At 49.3% G+C, this 11,933-nt stretch overlaps 1 non-coding gene across 1 annotated transcript; it reads right to left on the bottom strand.

Annotated features, from left to right (window-relative positions):
* Positions 1-2,317: 2,317 nt before the first annotated feature.
* LOC136176133 (Z6 small nucleolar RNA) lies at positions 2,318-2,404 on the bottom strand. The gene has a single exon (XR_010664509.1). It is a non-coding gene; the product is annotated as a Z6 small nucleolar RNA (small nucleolar RNA).
* Between the last annotated feature and the right edge of the window lie 9,529 nt (positions 2,405-11,933).

Genomic DNA, 11,933 nt, shown 5'->3' with positions numbered 1-11,933 from the left:
GGCCAGAATCACAGCTTTCAGACAACGCGGCAGCTTCCTAAGGCCTCAGGCGTTCAGGAACCCAGGCAGAAGCAGGAGTATGGCCAACGTTCTAGCTGTCTCTTCCGGTTCAGTGAATTCTGGTGTCTCCCCTCACACATACACACAAACAGCAGAGTCCCTTCTGCTTTCAGCAAAGGCCACGCAGCAAGTCACTCTCTGAATCGAGGAGGAGTGGCCAGCACCCCCTTGAGCAGATATTCCCCAGATGGGTAGGGACGAAGGGACCAGATCCCCCAGGGAGCTGCCTTCACTCAGACCTCCCAGAGCCTCCATCCCCACTCCTAAAGGCACCTTCCCTTCCCTGGCCTTTTCCAAAATCAATCCCGACATCTCCTTAAATCGAAGTCAGCCACAATGAAAGGGTGGTGTGGAATTTTGTTTACCAATCCTGGCATCTAATTAAAATTAGCTGATGGTTCTTCTAGTTGGTTTTTTTGTTCTGACTATTTTTAAGCCAGAGCTGCTAGATCAGTGCAGCCACTAGTAAGCTGTCAAATCAAATTTTCAAAAGCAAATTGCTTTTATAATTAATTTAATTATTATTACGGCTCCCAGTTTTGTGTTGCCTTAATGAACACAAGCAGGTTTCACCCTCTGCTTCTCCCCCACACACTCACTTAGCACCCCCTTGCCTCCCCAGACCCACCTCCCACCTCTCCAATCCGAGTTGGGCAAATGGAAAGGCAAGAAGAAAAGCAGACACACGAGCCCAGTCCCCCTCCGTGACCACCACCCCCCGCAGCAGCTACCTCTCTGATTCACGCCCTCACCCTCAGAGTGAGTAATTAAAGTTCTGCTCCCTGTTATGGAATAAATGGTACATGTTTTAATTACCCCGAGCCTACCCAGGCATCCTCACACCCCCACCCAAGACTGTGAATCTGGTGGAGTGGGGGGAAGGGTGGGGGGACAGTTCCGAGAAAGAAAGAGCTTCTGTGACAGTGACAGCGGTCTGTCACCCGGGGTCTGGAATTCACTGGGGAACCGTCAGTTACTAAGGAAACTAGGAGGAAGAGAAGAAGGGAGAGAGGCGGTTGGATCCAATTTTGGGCGACAAGTGTGAGGCGTAAAGATGTTGGACCCTCTGCGCATCCTAGGCTCAGCGGCAGCGTCTTCAGGGGTGCGCGGGGCATAGAGGGGTCACCTGGAGGCCACAGCCTTCTCAGGAGCCCAAGGCAGGTCAAGGGGATGGAGACACAAAGGCAGGAGCAGCGATGGGCCAGGACAGTGACCAGAAGCTGTGTGTGTGTGTGTCCACCCACAAGCACACAACCGTTCACACCCATGTTTGTCCATGTCCTTTTCAGTCTTTTGAGTGTTTTCTTTTTGTTTTCCTCCTTCCCCAGTTTGCAACTTATCCCATTTCCATCTTTTCTCCTTTCTCTGGCAAGCACGGTTCTGCCCCCTTCTTTGCTCTTTCTCTTCTCTCTCCGTCTGTCTCTCTGTCTTCATCTCTGTCTTCTCTTCCCCTGCTTCTCCATCTGCCACCCTACCCTGCATCCCCCAATATCTCTTTCTCTGCTTGTCTAGTTAAGCCCCCTCCCAGGCCCTCCCTCTCCGCCTCTCTCTTCCTGTCTCTGTGTCGTCGGGCTCTGGCTCAGACGTGACCCTGTGAACTGTAAGGGCAGGAGACCTGGGGACACTGGAGCACCCCGCCTGCCCTGACTCCCCTCCCAGGCCCGGCTGATTCCTCCTGCCCCAAGGAGCCACAGCACCCGGGGCTTCATCGGGTCAGCTCTCAAAATCCAGTGCTGTGGGGAGGGAGGACCTTGGCCCACACAAGTCCCCATAGTTTCTGAAACAGAAGCAGAGACCAGGAGAGAAGGGCAGGGCTCGGGTGGGCCCCGAACCAGCCCAAACAAGGGGGGCGGAGCTCCAGCCAGGTGAGGGAGACAGGGTTTATTTCTGGGCTTTTGCGCTGGGACAGACAGGAAGCTGCACAAAACGAAGGGTGTGAGTCACCAGTGCAGTTGGGCTTGGGCCTGGCTGGTGGCCGGGCATTCTGGAAGCCACTCAGGAGTCCCATGAGCATGCCAGGTCCTGGGGAGAAACCACCATTCCCCGTTAAAAGTCACTCCAGGTGAGGCTGGGCCCTCCCTCACCCTCCGATGGGCAGGGGGGACCCGTGCCCTTTCTCCAGGAAGCCGGGGCTGGAGCTCCTGCCGCCTCACTCCTGCGGCAGGGCCGGCTCCTTCTCCACCTGTCTTTCACCTCTTCTCCGTGTGCAGCTGACCCAGGCTTGGATCCCTTCCTGTCCGCCCTCCTGGTAAAGAGAGGGCCCAGGTTCCGTGTGGCCTGACCCCTGGCTCCCAGGGTCCCTCAGGGAGAGCCCAGTGCTCTGGAGGGACGGAGCCCCGCACCCCACATCCCCCAAACCCCCACACCGGCTGCTCAGAGGGGCTGGCAGGGGTGCAGGACCACTCAGGCTGCCCTGCCCGGAGCAGGAATAGCTTAAGAGGTGGGTTACCTTTCTCTGCTGAACCGAGGCGTGGGAAGATAAGAGGTCCATTTCTACACACACACACACACACACACACACACACACACACACACCCATTCAAAGGGTGGCAACTCCGCCCACACACACACACACACACACACACACACACACCCCCACACACACACCCATTCAAAGGGTGGCAACTCCGCCCTCCTTACTCTAGGGGGCGCTCTCCAGTCAGATGCCTGACAGTCGCCTGGAGGCACTTCCAGAAGACCAAGGTCCTCTCGGTGCCAGAATCTCAGCAAGAGTTCAAGGCCAAGGTGAGAGGCCTCAGCCCTGCCTCTGAAGCCACCCACAAAGGCCTCGACACCGCAGGACGCAGGCGGATCTGGCATCCTCGGACACCCCTCGCCATTGCCAGGCAAATGCTCCAGCCAAGGCACGTGTGTAGAGCAAGCCTGCCACCTGGTGGTGAGGCTACTCAACTACAGACCGGGGCTCTGGAGGGGGCTCGGTGGGGCTGGGGCCCCTCCAGGGCTGATCGCTGAGGCAGTGCTCTCACGTGCGGGCTGCACGGAGCCCTTCCCAGAACCCATCCAAAGGCACTCATGGGGGCAAGGAGCAGGGGTGGGGTGGGCTGGGGTTGGGTTCAAGAGCTAAGGCAGGGGACCCAAGGGCCAGGCCTGAATGAACTCACAGGAGAAGAGATTTCATGTGTCTCTGCGGCACTGGGAAGCTCAACAATCCAGGTTTCTCTCCTGGGTCTACCAGCACCCAGCTCTGAGGTCGATGGTGGGCCTTTGCTTGGAGGATCCGGCAAGACACAGCCCTGCTCTTGAGGAGCTCGTGAGCTTGAAGCAGTTCACACCGTGAGCCAGGAGCTGCGATTAGGACAGGAAGGACCTCAGGGATCAGCTGGCCCAACAGAGGCTGCAGGACAGGTTTTGTGAGCCCCTGCCCCCACGTGCAAAAATGTCCATAATAAAATTGCATTTTATGACTTTGGTATAAAGATGAATATATTTATACTACACAGGTGGCTCAGCAGTAAAGAATCTGCCTGTGAGGCAGGAGCCACAAGAGACCCGAGTTTGATCCCTGGGTCAGGAAGATCTCCTGGAGGAGGGCGTGGCCACCCACTCTAGGATTCCTGCCTGGAAAATCCTATAGACAGATGAAAATGGTGAGCTCCAACCCATGGGGTCGAAAAGAGTCAGAGTCAGACATGACTGAAGCGACTTAGCACTCATGCATGCACACCCTATAACATTTCCACAGCCTAAATTTGGGGGTTTTCTTTCTTCTGACTTTAGAAGAAATTAACACCTTTCCAGATGCCTAATGGAAACATGAACCCTGAATCCAACCTCTTCATCTTGCTGATGATACAGAAGCCCAGAGGAGGACAAGGTCTGCCCGCCATCACACAGCAGGCACTGGCTGGGCTGGGGGCCACAAGTAAGCCCTCGGAGCCAGACTAGGGTTCTCTTCATTACCCATTTAACCTCTTTCAGGAGACAGAAGAATCCCTGCTGCCTATACTGCAAGCTAAGGACGAGCCCCCTCACCCAGCCCCTCCAGGCCCCTTTGGTTGCCCACCATGTGGAGAGAGCTTGGTTGGGTTCCACCCACTCCTCCCCGCCCTCCCAGCAGAAGCTTCCCTCCCCCAGTCCTGGCCAGGCAGCCAAGTCACCACCACCACCACAGCTCTTTGGCCTGCTGTCTTATTAATTCCTAATTTCCAATTTGCAAGAAGAGAGAGCTTTAAACCTCCATCTCACCAGCCCAGCAATCACACAGATGTACCAAGTATCTCTGGACAGCCTTTAATTTATCTCCCAGCGCACGCGGGCACTGCTGAGAGACTTGATGGCACCAGCTTAAACATAATAAATTACTCAAGTACCAGAGATTAGTTAATAAAGCTCCAGGCTCCCTCCAAGCCCCTGCTGACTTGGTCGATGACACCAAAGGTTCCTTTGATGCTGCCCAGTGCAGTGGAGGGGGCCTGTGATAGGTGTCCCCTGCTCTGAGCCAGCTGTCCAGTCCTCCTCAGGACCCTTGTCACCAGGCAGAAGTGGTGACGTGGCAGAGAGGCAGGGGCCCCAAGAAATGCCAGGGCAGACTCAGGCATTTCCCACTCCAGGCCTCAGTATATCAATGGGGTCATTATCAAATGGTGGCAAGTCTGACCCTTGCTTGGGCACAGCTTGGAAGACCAGGGGTCAGAGGATGCCCAAGAATGAAGCAAGATGTCGGCTACCTTTGGAGCCAGGTGAAGGGAATAGAAATGTTTTCCTTGAAGTCATAAACGGCCAGAGATAGTCTTGAAGCATTTGAAGGTCCATCCCTGCTGCTCACTCCAGGTACCTGCCAGGTTTGTCTTCACTGGGCCTCGCATCCGTACCATCTACGGTCTTCTATCCCTGACCACAGTTCTGCCTTGTCTGTATGGAGGTAGTCCACCCCCTCTCTCCACCAGCATGATCTTTATATAGCCCAGCTCTAGCCACATCACTCCTCGGACTACAGTATGTGATGCTCTTCCATTGCCTACCTAATAAAACTGGCTCCATACTGTGGAGTGCATTGTCTTTCCCTGCTGGTCATGAACATTATCAGACTGGGAAAGATGCTCGAGGGAGAGGGTGCAGCTCACCTTTTAGGTGACATTCTCATTTATCAGGTGGTTCTGCAAATTCCTACAAAAGACAAAGAAATGGGCAAAAACACTCCGAATTAGTTCCTAGACCAAGACACTGAGAAAAGGGCTTCCAGGGAGGGTGGGGGGTAGGAAAAGGCTATCTGTAAAGTGGTAAGCATTGTCAGAATTCTGAGCTATCCTGGAAAACCCCTCTTCCTTAAGAATCTCTCCCATTAGCCTCAGCTCAGGCATCCCAAGCCCCAGATGATATCGAGAAAGATGAACCAAATATTTACATCTTCTTCATTTCTCCTGATACCAAAGCCAGAGCTCCTGGGTCCCAAGCCCCGCCCACCCCAGGCCCCCACTAGGGTCCCCCTTGGTCCCAAATCAGACCTGAGAGCAGGGAGTAGGACTTCTTCCCCAGTCCCCTGGCACTGAGGTGCTCTTGAAGCTATTAAAAAAAAAAATTGTGATCCATAGTCATCTTTGTTCCCAGGCACTAATATTACTCATTGTTATCAGCAATAAAAACCTCTTCAGTATCTCTAATTCTTTCCTTCCATAGTGCTCAAAATACTGCCTACACATGCTCTTGTTTAGGCCGAGATGGCCTCCCTCACACAATAGGTGGTGGCTGAATATGGTGCAAATTGAATCACATTGTAAATGTGCAAAGGAATCCTAACATGAATCCTTTAATAAAGAGAATAATCACCCCTTAATTTTTCATTAGTATAAACCCAGGTGTTCCTAGAATGAGTATGTTGGATGTGAACAGAACCTATATGTGTACACACACACACACACACACCCCTGAGAGTGCAACCCACCATGCCCAGAATAGCCCCAGGTACAAAGCAGTCTTAATATTAATAAAAACCTGACAGAGATACTAAGAGTATATGTTTTATAGTGACAGTGGTGAACAGGAACACCAAAGATGATATGACTGCTTCCCCTTAAGGAAAAAGGAAACTGAGGCCCCAAAAGGAGCGATGGTTTACTTCTGTCCCCCACCTCCATAGAGAGATGTTCCAAGCGTTTATAAAAACTTCTGCGTCCCTACAGCACAGAGGACTCTGCTATGTTATGTGGCAGCCTGGATGGGAGGGGGTTTGGGGGAGAAGGGATACATGTCTATGTATGGCTGAGCCGCTTCGCTGTTTGCCTGAAACTAGCGCCGCATTGTTAAACAGCTCTGTCACTGTCTCTGTCGTATCCACTCAGTCGTGTCCGACTCTTTGCAAGCCCATGGATTGTAGCCCACCAGGCTCCTCTGTCCATGGAATTCTCCACGCAAAAATACTGGAGTGGGTTGCCATTCCCTTTTCCAGAGGATCTTCAAAACCCAGGGATCAAACCCAGGTCTCCTGCTATACCCCAATACAAAATTAAAAGTTTAATAAAAAATAAAAATGAAAAAAACATGATGATATTTAAAATTTTTAGTAAAAGCACTTCTGGGTCCCAAGAAGATGGTATATTCTAGAATTAATTTATTAATGCTATCATTATTATGGAACTAGAAAGGAAAAGGCTTTTTACTCTCAGCCTGGAGCTTGGGATGAAGAGAACTCTCCCAGACCTCTCCCACCCACATCTGATTCAGATAATCCCAACATTCATCCCACAAACCTAGTGGTCGATGACCTAGATCCTCAAGCCACCGGCCACTGTTTTATGCGTGGCTCAGATGTCAGCCGAAGACTTGCCTCCCCCTCCTCCATATCAGTAAACCTGACCCCAAATCCTCAGCCTGTGGGAATCCAGAGCCTCTGGCTTTCATGTGCTCCCCACATCTGGCTAATCCCCATTCTCACTGTCTTTGGACTGCATCCACACTGACCACCTCCATCCTGCTCTGTGCCACCCAGGGCACAAAGCTTAGGCTCTGTGGGGGGGTTCACAAAAGTACACATGCACCAAGCGCTCCCCGGCTTAGGAGCATTCCTGGGAGTGCAGCTTCCAGGAGAGGGGCCCTGCGGGAGAGCACAGCATCTGGGGTCTTGCTGCCTCTCTCGTCCCTCACGTCCCTGTCCTCCTGAGAAAATAGTTCATTCTTCTCTTTGGTCTGCACATAGCAGTCTCTTTAATACTTGGGTTCCTTAGAGTCTCAGCTTCTCTCCTTTCAGAGCCTAAGAAAATAAAATACCTCAGCGACACAGCTGAGAAAGAGCTCTCAACCCAACCCAACTGTAAGCCCCATGAGGTCAAGGATTGGGTCTTGACATGGACTGTAAGTAGCCCAGAGTTCACTTTAATAAATGCCACCATTACAGCCAATTCTCATGACCCACAGTAGTCAAGTTCCATGAAATCAGCTCAAACACTGAATTAGAAAATGCTAAACATTTGTCCCAAAGCGAAATATAGGGGTAGGTTTTTGTGAGCCTCTGGTCACATTTTCATCAACTGATCAACATACCACCTTTTTTAAAACGCATTTTTGTTTAAAGACACTTATTTAACATCACTGTTGATTCATTAACATTGAACTCACGACCAATGGTGCTATAACTCATGCCTGATCAGAGCTTATCTAACACGTGTTTTCTCCATAAGGCACTTCACAGCATTCTGCGCTCGGGACACCAGACAGCACCGTAGCACCGCACATGGGGACCATTTTGCAAGATCACCCAAAAAAAGCACAAAAAAAAAAAAAATGTAGAAAAAGGTGGCACAAAAGAGCCCACGAGAAACACTTGTTTACAGGCTGAGAACTGAAACAAGAAGGCAAAGTGTCGCCTTGTGCGACCTCCACTGAGAATGTGCACATCAAGCAATTCCAATTTCTCACCATTCTGCACATGTCTGTGAGTACCCTAGAAAGCACCATGAGGATCCATGGGGGAGTCATGCATTTTAGCAAGCAGGTGAATTTGAAAACATGGAATGCACCCATAATGAGGATGGACTGTCCCTGTGTGCTGAGGAGTACTACTCAGCCATAAAAAGGAACAAACAGTGGGTGCAGGCAACTGCCTGGATGGTTCAAAAAGGCCAGTCTCAAAGGTTCCACACCATATGGTTCCACTTATATGATACTATTGAAAAGCCAAAACTGTAGCAATAGAGAATGGATCTGTGGGTGCCAGAAGACAGGTGGGAGGCAAGTGTGGCTTAAATTAAAGGATAGCTCAAGGCAATTGGGGAGGGGGTGTGATGAAACTATTCTGTATCCTGATGGTAGCGATGGTAATGCAAATATCTGCATGTATTAAAATTCATGAACTGTACATCAAGAGAAAAAAGGTCATGCTACTGTATGATAATTTAACAAATAAAATAAATATGTAAGCAAATATCATAATAAGGATAACCAGAGAGGCGCCACCGCGGCTGCCTTGCTGCAGGGAATGGGGCCTCAGGAGAAGGTGCATGTGGCTGTGTGAGGCCCTTCCTTGTGGCCTTGTTGGAGGAAAGAAAGTGACCACGCGTGCCTGGGTTGTGGTCTCCTGCCCCATGCAGGTGACTCCTACAGCCTGCTAGTCACCAAGAGAGGGTTGCCAGGTCTGGAGGCTTCTCAGCCTCATTCCGTGCATGGGCTCCTCTGCGAGAGGACCCCACTCCTCCAGGGTCCCCAGGGCATTGGCTTTATATCCACACGCAGAGATTCCCCCTCAGAAGTTAGTGTTGCCCCTAGCAACCAGCTCTCTCTCCAAAATGCTTTGAATACAGACTGCCTCAGGAAGACTGCTCCTCAGAACTGATTTCTAAAAGACCTCCTATCACTATGTGAACAAAACATTTTTAAACAGAAAATTTAACAAGGCTTTAAAACAAAGATTCATCCTTTTCATCCTCTTCTGACTGTGTGGTTGCTGAGTGGCTTTGGGGGGACGGGGGACTTGCCGTTCTTCCCAAAGGAAAAAAGAAGGAACGATGGTGGCAGACGGTCACATGCTACCTGTTCTGGGAGACCGATGAGAGGTAAAATAGAGGTCGTGTGATACCTGTCCAAAATCTGGTAGTGCAGGTCTTAGCACATAGTAGGTGCTTAGTAAGTCCCAGAAAATCAAGACAAATTCCCAAGACTAAAAGAGCTGTACAGTATAATGGTTAAAACACAGACATGCCTATTGAATATCATCAATAAACATTGCTGGTACCCAGTTAAGAGCTTGCAACAAAGATGGGTTTCAGTGAATAAATAAGATATGGCCCACACTTTCTGAGGTCTCCAGGTCTAGGGGAGAGAAAGATATACATAAATAATTGCACTATCAGGCAGAGATGCTTGATGCTAGAATAAAATAAAAGAACATGCCACGGGAAAATGGATAGGAGGAGAGTATTAATCAAGGTTTTTTGGTTGCAAGTGACAGAGTCTCAACTTAAATGAACAGAAACAAAAGAGCCAATGCATTGGTTCACATAATTTGAAAAGACCTGAGTGTATCCAGAGACTCAAATGTTTATGTTGATAGAACGATACGATGCTGATAGAAAATTCAGCTCTTCTACAATCCTTTGTCCTCTGCCTTCACGAAAGAGGTCTTAAGTTTAGAAATGAATCTGGCTTGAATCTCAGCTCTACAATTTACTCACCTGAGCTTTTCTGAGCTTCAGCTTCCTCATTTGTAAAGTGGGAATAATAATACCTACTTCACAGATGGTAGTTGAGGGTTAAAGGTAAACTATAACTGTAATTTTTGTTGTTGAACAAATCCTATATCCCCTTTTCAGCTCAATGATCTTATCTTCTAATTCCAAGTACCCATCCATCCATGCATCCATCCATCCATGCATCCATTTATCCATGCATCCATTCATCCATCCACTCAGTATGTATTAAACACCTGCTCTGTTCCAGGGAATATGCTATACACTGAGATTAATATGCCTACCCTGCTATTAATAAGGTAGGCTCCCCTACCCTCCGGTTACTTACAGGCAAGTAAGACTGATAAGACAAACAAATATGAAACACTAAAATGTGAGGAAGTGCATAGGATTAGTACAAACAATCCCTAACATCTGTATAGTGCTTTTCATTCTTAAAGAACACTGCTATATTCAGTCACTCCACTAAAGTCTCATAACAATCTCATGAGATGTATCATCATTCCATCTTGCTAATGAGAAAGCTGGGGCAAGTTTTCAGTGATATGACTAAAATGTTCATAGTGGGTGGGAGGCAGGAAAAAGTTCTCCTTTTTGTGATGTTATATTCGTGTGGAACATAAAAGGTTTACTGGGAGGAGAGAAAAAAAAAAAAAGATTTGTTTTGACATTATTTTGAAATATAGTAACCAATAAAGAAGCCATAACCAGACATCAGAGAACTGAGGACAGAATGGGCCATATGACACAAATACCACCAGCGCGAACAAGGGGGAAAGGGCTGATGCGTGAGCACAAGCAGTTTGCCATCTGGGTAGAAATGTCTCGATCAGAACATGAGAAGTGGAATCACACCACGGTGTTCACATTTTTCTTTTCAATCTTGACAGAAATTTTGCAGGACCATAGAGCTCTAGGCACTAGTGGGGAAAAAACAAACAAACAAACAAAAAAAACAACCCACCTGCCAATGCAGGAGACATAAGAGATGCGGGTTTAATCCCTGGGTCAGAAGATCCCCTGGAGGAAGACATGGCAACCCACTCCAGTATTTTTGCCTGGAGAATCTCACAGACAGAGGAGCCTGGCAGGCTACAGTCCATAGGGTCACAAAGAGTTGAACATGACTGAAGTGACTTAGCATGCAAGTACAGAACTCAGAACTCTAATCTAATTCGGACCCTGTGTCTATTGCATCTTCAGATTTCCATGTCATCTTTTAGGGACATTAAGATGATCTTTGGCTTCCATCTTCTCAGTCTCCATACGACCTTTATTGGACGCAGATACTATAAATATTTGCCCAAGGTGACATGGTGAGCAGGCCAAAATCCTGGAAGTTGAACCCAGGATTGAGATGTCAATTCTGGTGGCTAGTCGGTCACGTGATGCTGCTCCCCGTACCAGATGCCAGAGGGAGAATAGGACTCCTGAGCGTCTCTGTGCCCACCTGGGTCTGAATTGCCTCAAGGAATTTCCCGTCGTGATCTGAACCATTTCCCCTTCTTTCCTTTTCTCCCACCAGGGTGAAACTAACCCACTTCTTCAGGTCCCTTAACTCACAGGTGACATATGCCTTCCCACTGTGTTGGATCAGCAAGGAAGAGACTTGGGTGGGGACGTGGATCCCCCAAAAGTCTACCTGCTCCACCTGTAGGCAGAGTGACATCTGCTGGCCATGCCAGGGCACCCTGGCCTTGCCAGGATCAGAACACTTCCTGCCAGCGCGTGAGGCAGCCTCCACCTGGACTGAGGGTGGGGCGTGGAGGGTTGGACTAAAGCAGCACTCTGGAGTCAGTCACCTGGGTTTGAATCTCAGCTCTGCAGCTTCCGAGATGTATGATCTAGCAAGTCCCTTAACTATTCTAGACCTCAGTTTTCTCAGCCACAAAATGGGGATGCAAAGAGTGGTATTAATAATAGCATTTGTGCTACAGGATTGTTGTAAGGCACAGAAGAGTTTATCATGCAAATTTATTTCTTCAATCTTACATGTGTGCCTGCTTGCTTAGTCACGTCTGACTCTTTGGGATTCTATGGACTGTAGCCTGCCAGGCTCCTCTGTCCATGGAATTTTCCAGGCAAGAATACTGAAGTGGGTTGCCATTTCCTACTCCAGGGGATTTCCCCCAACCCCTTATGGGTATTGAAATTCTTACCTTTGCTTTACTGCTGACAGGTGAGGGTCAGGGAGGAGCATGTGTGTGTCCCCAGAGATCCCACTGGGAACTTCCA

This window comes from Muntiacus reevesi, chromosome 9, assembly GCF_963930625.1.
Source record: "Muntiacus reevesi chromosome 9, mMunRee1.1, whole genome shotgun sequence".
Taxonomy (NCBI): Eukaryota; Metazoa; Chordata; class Mammalia; order Artiodactyla; family Cervidae; genus Muntiacus; species Muntiacus reevesi.
The sequence above is the reverse complement of the archived record's forward strand: the minus strand, read 5'-3'. Positions and strand labels throughout refer to the sequence as shown.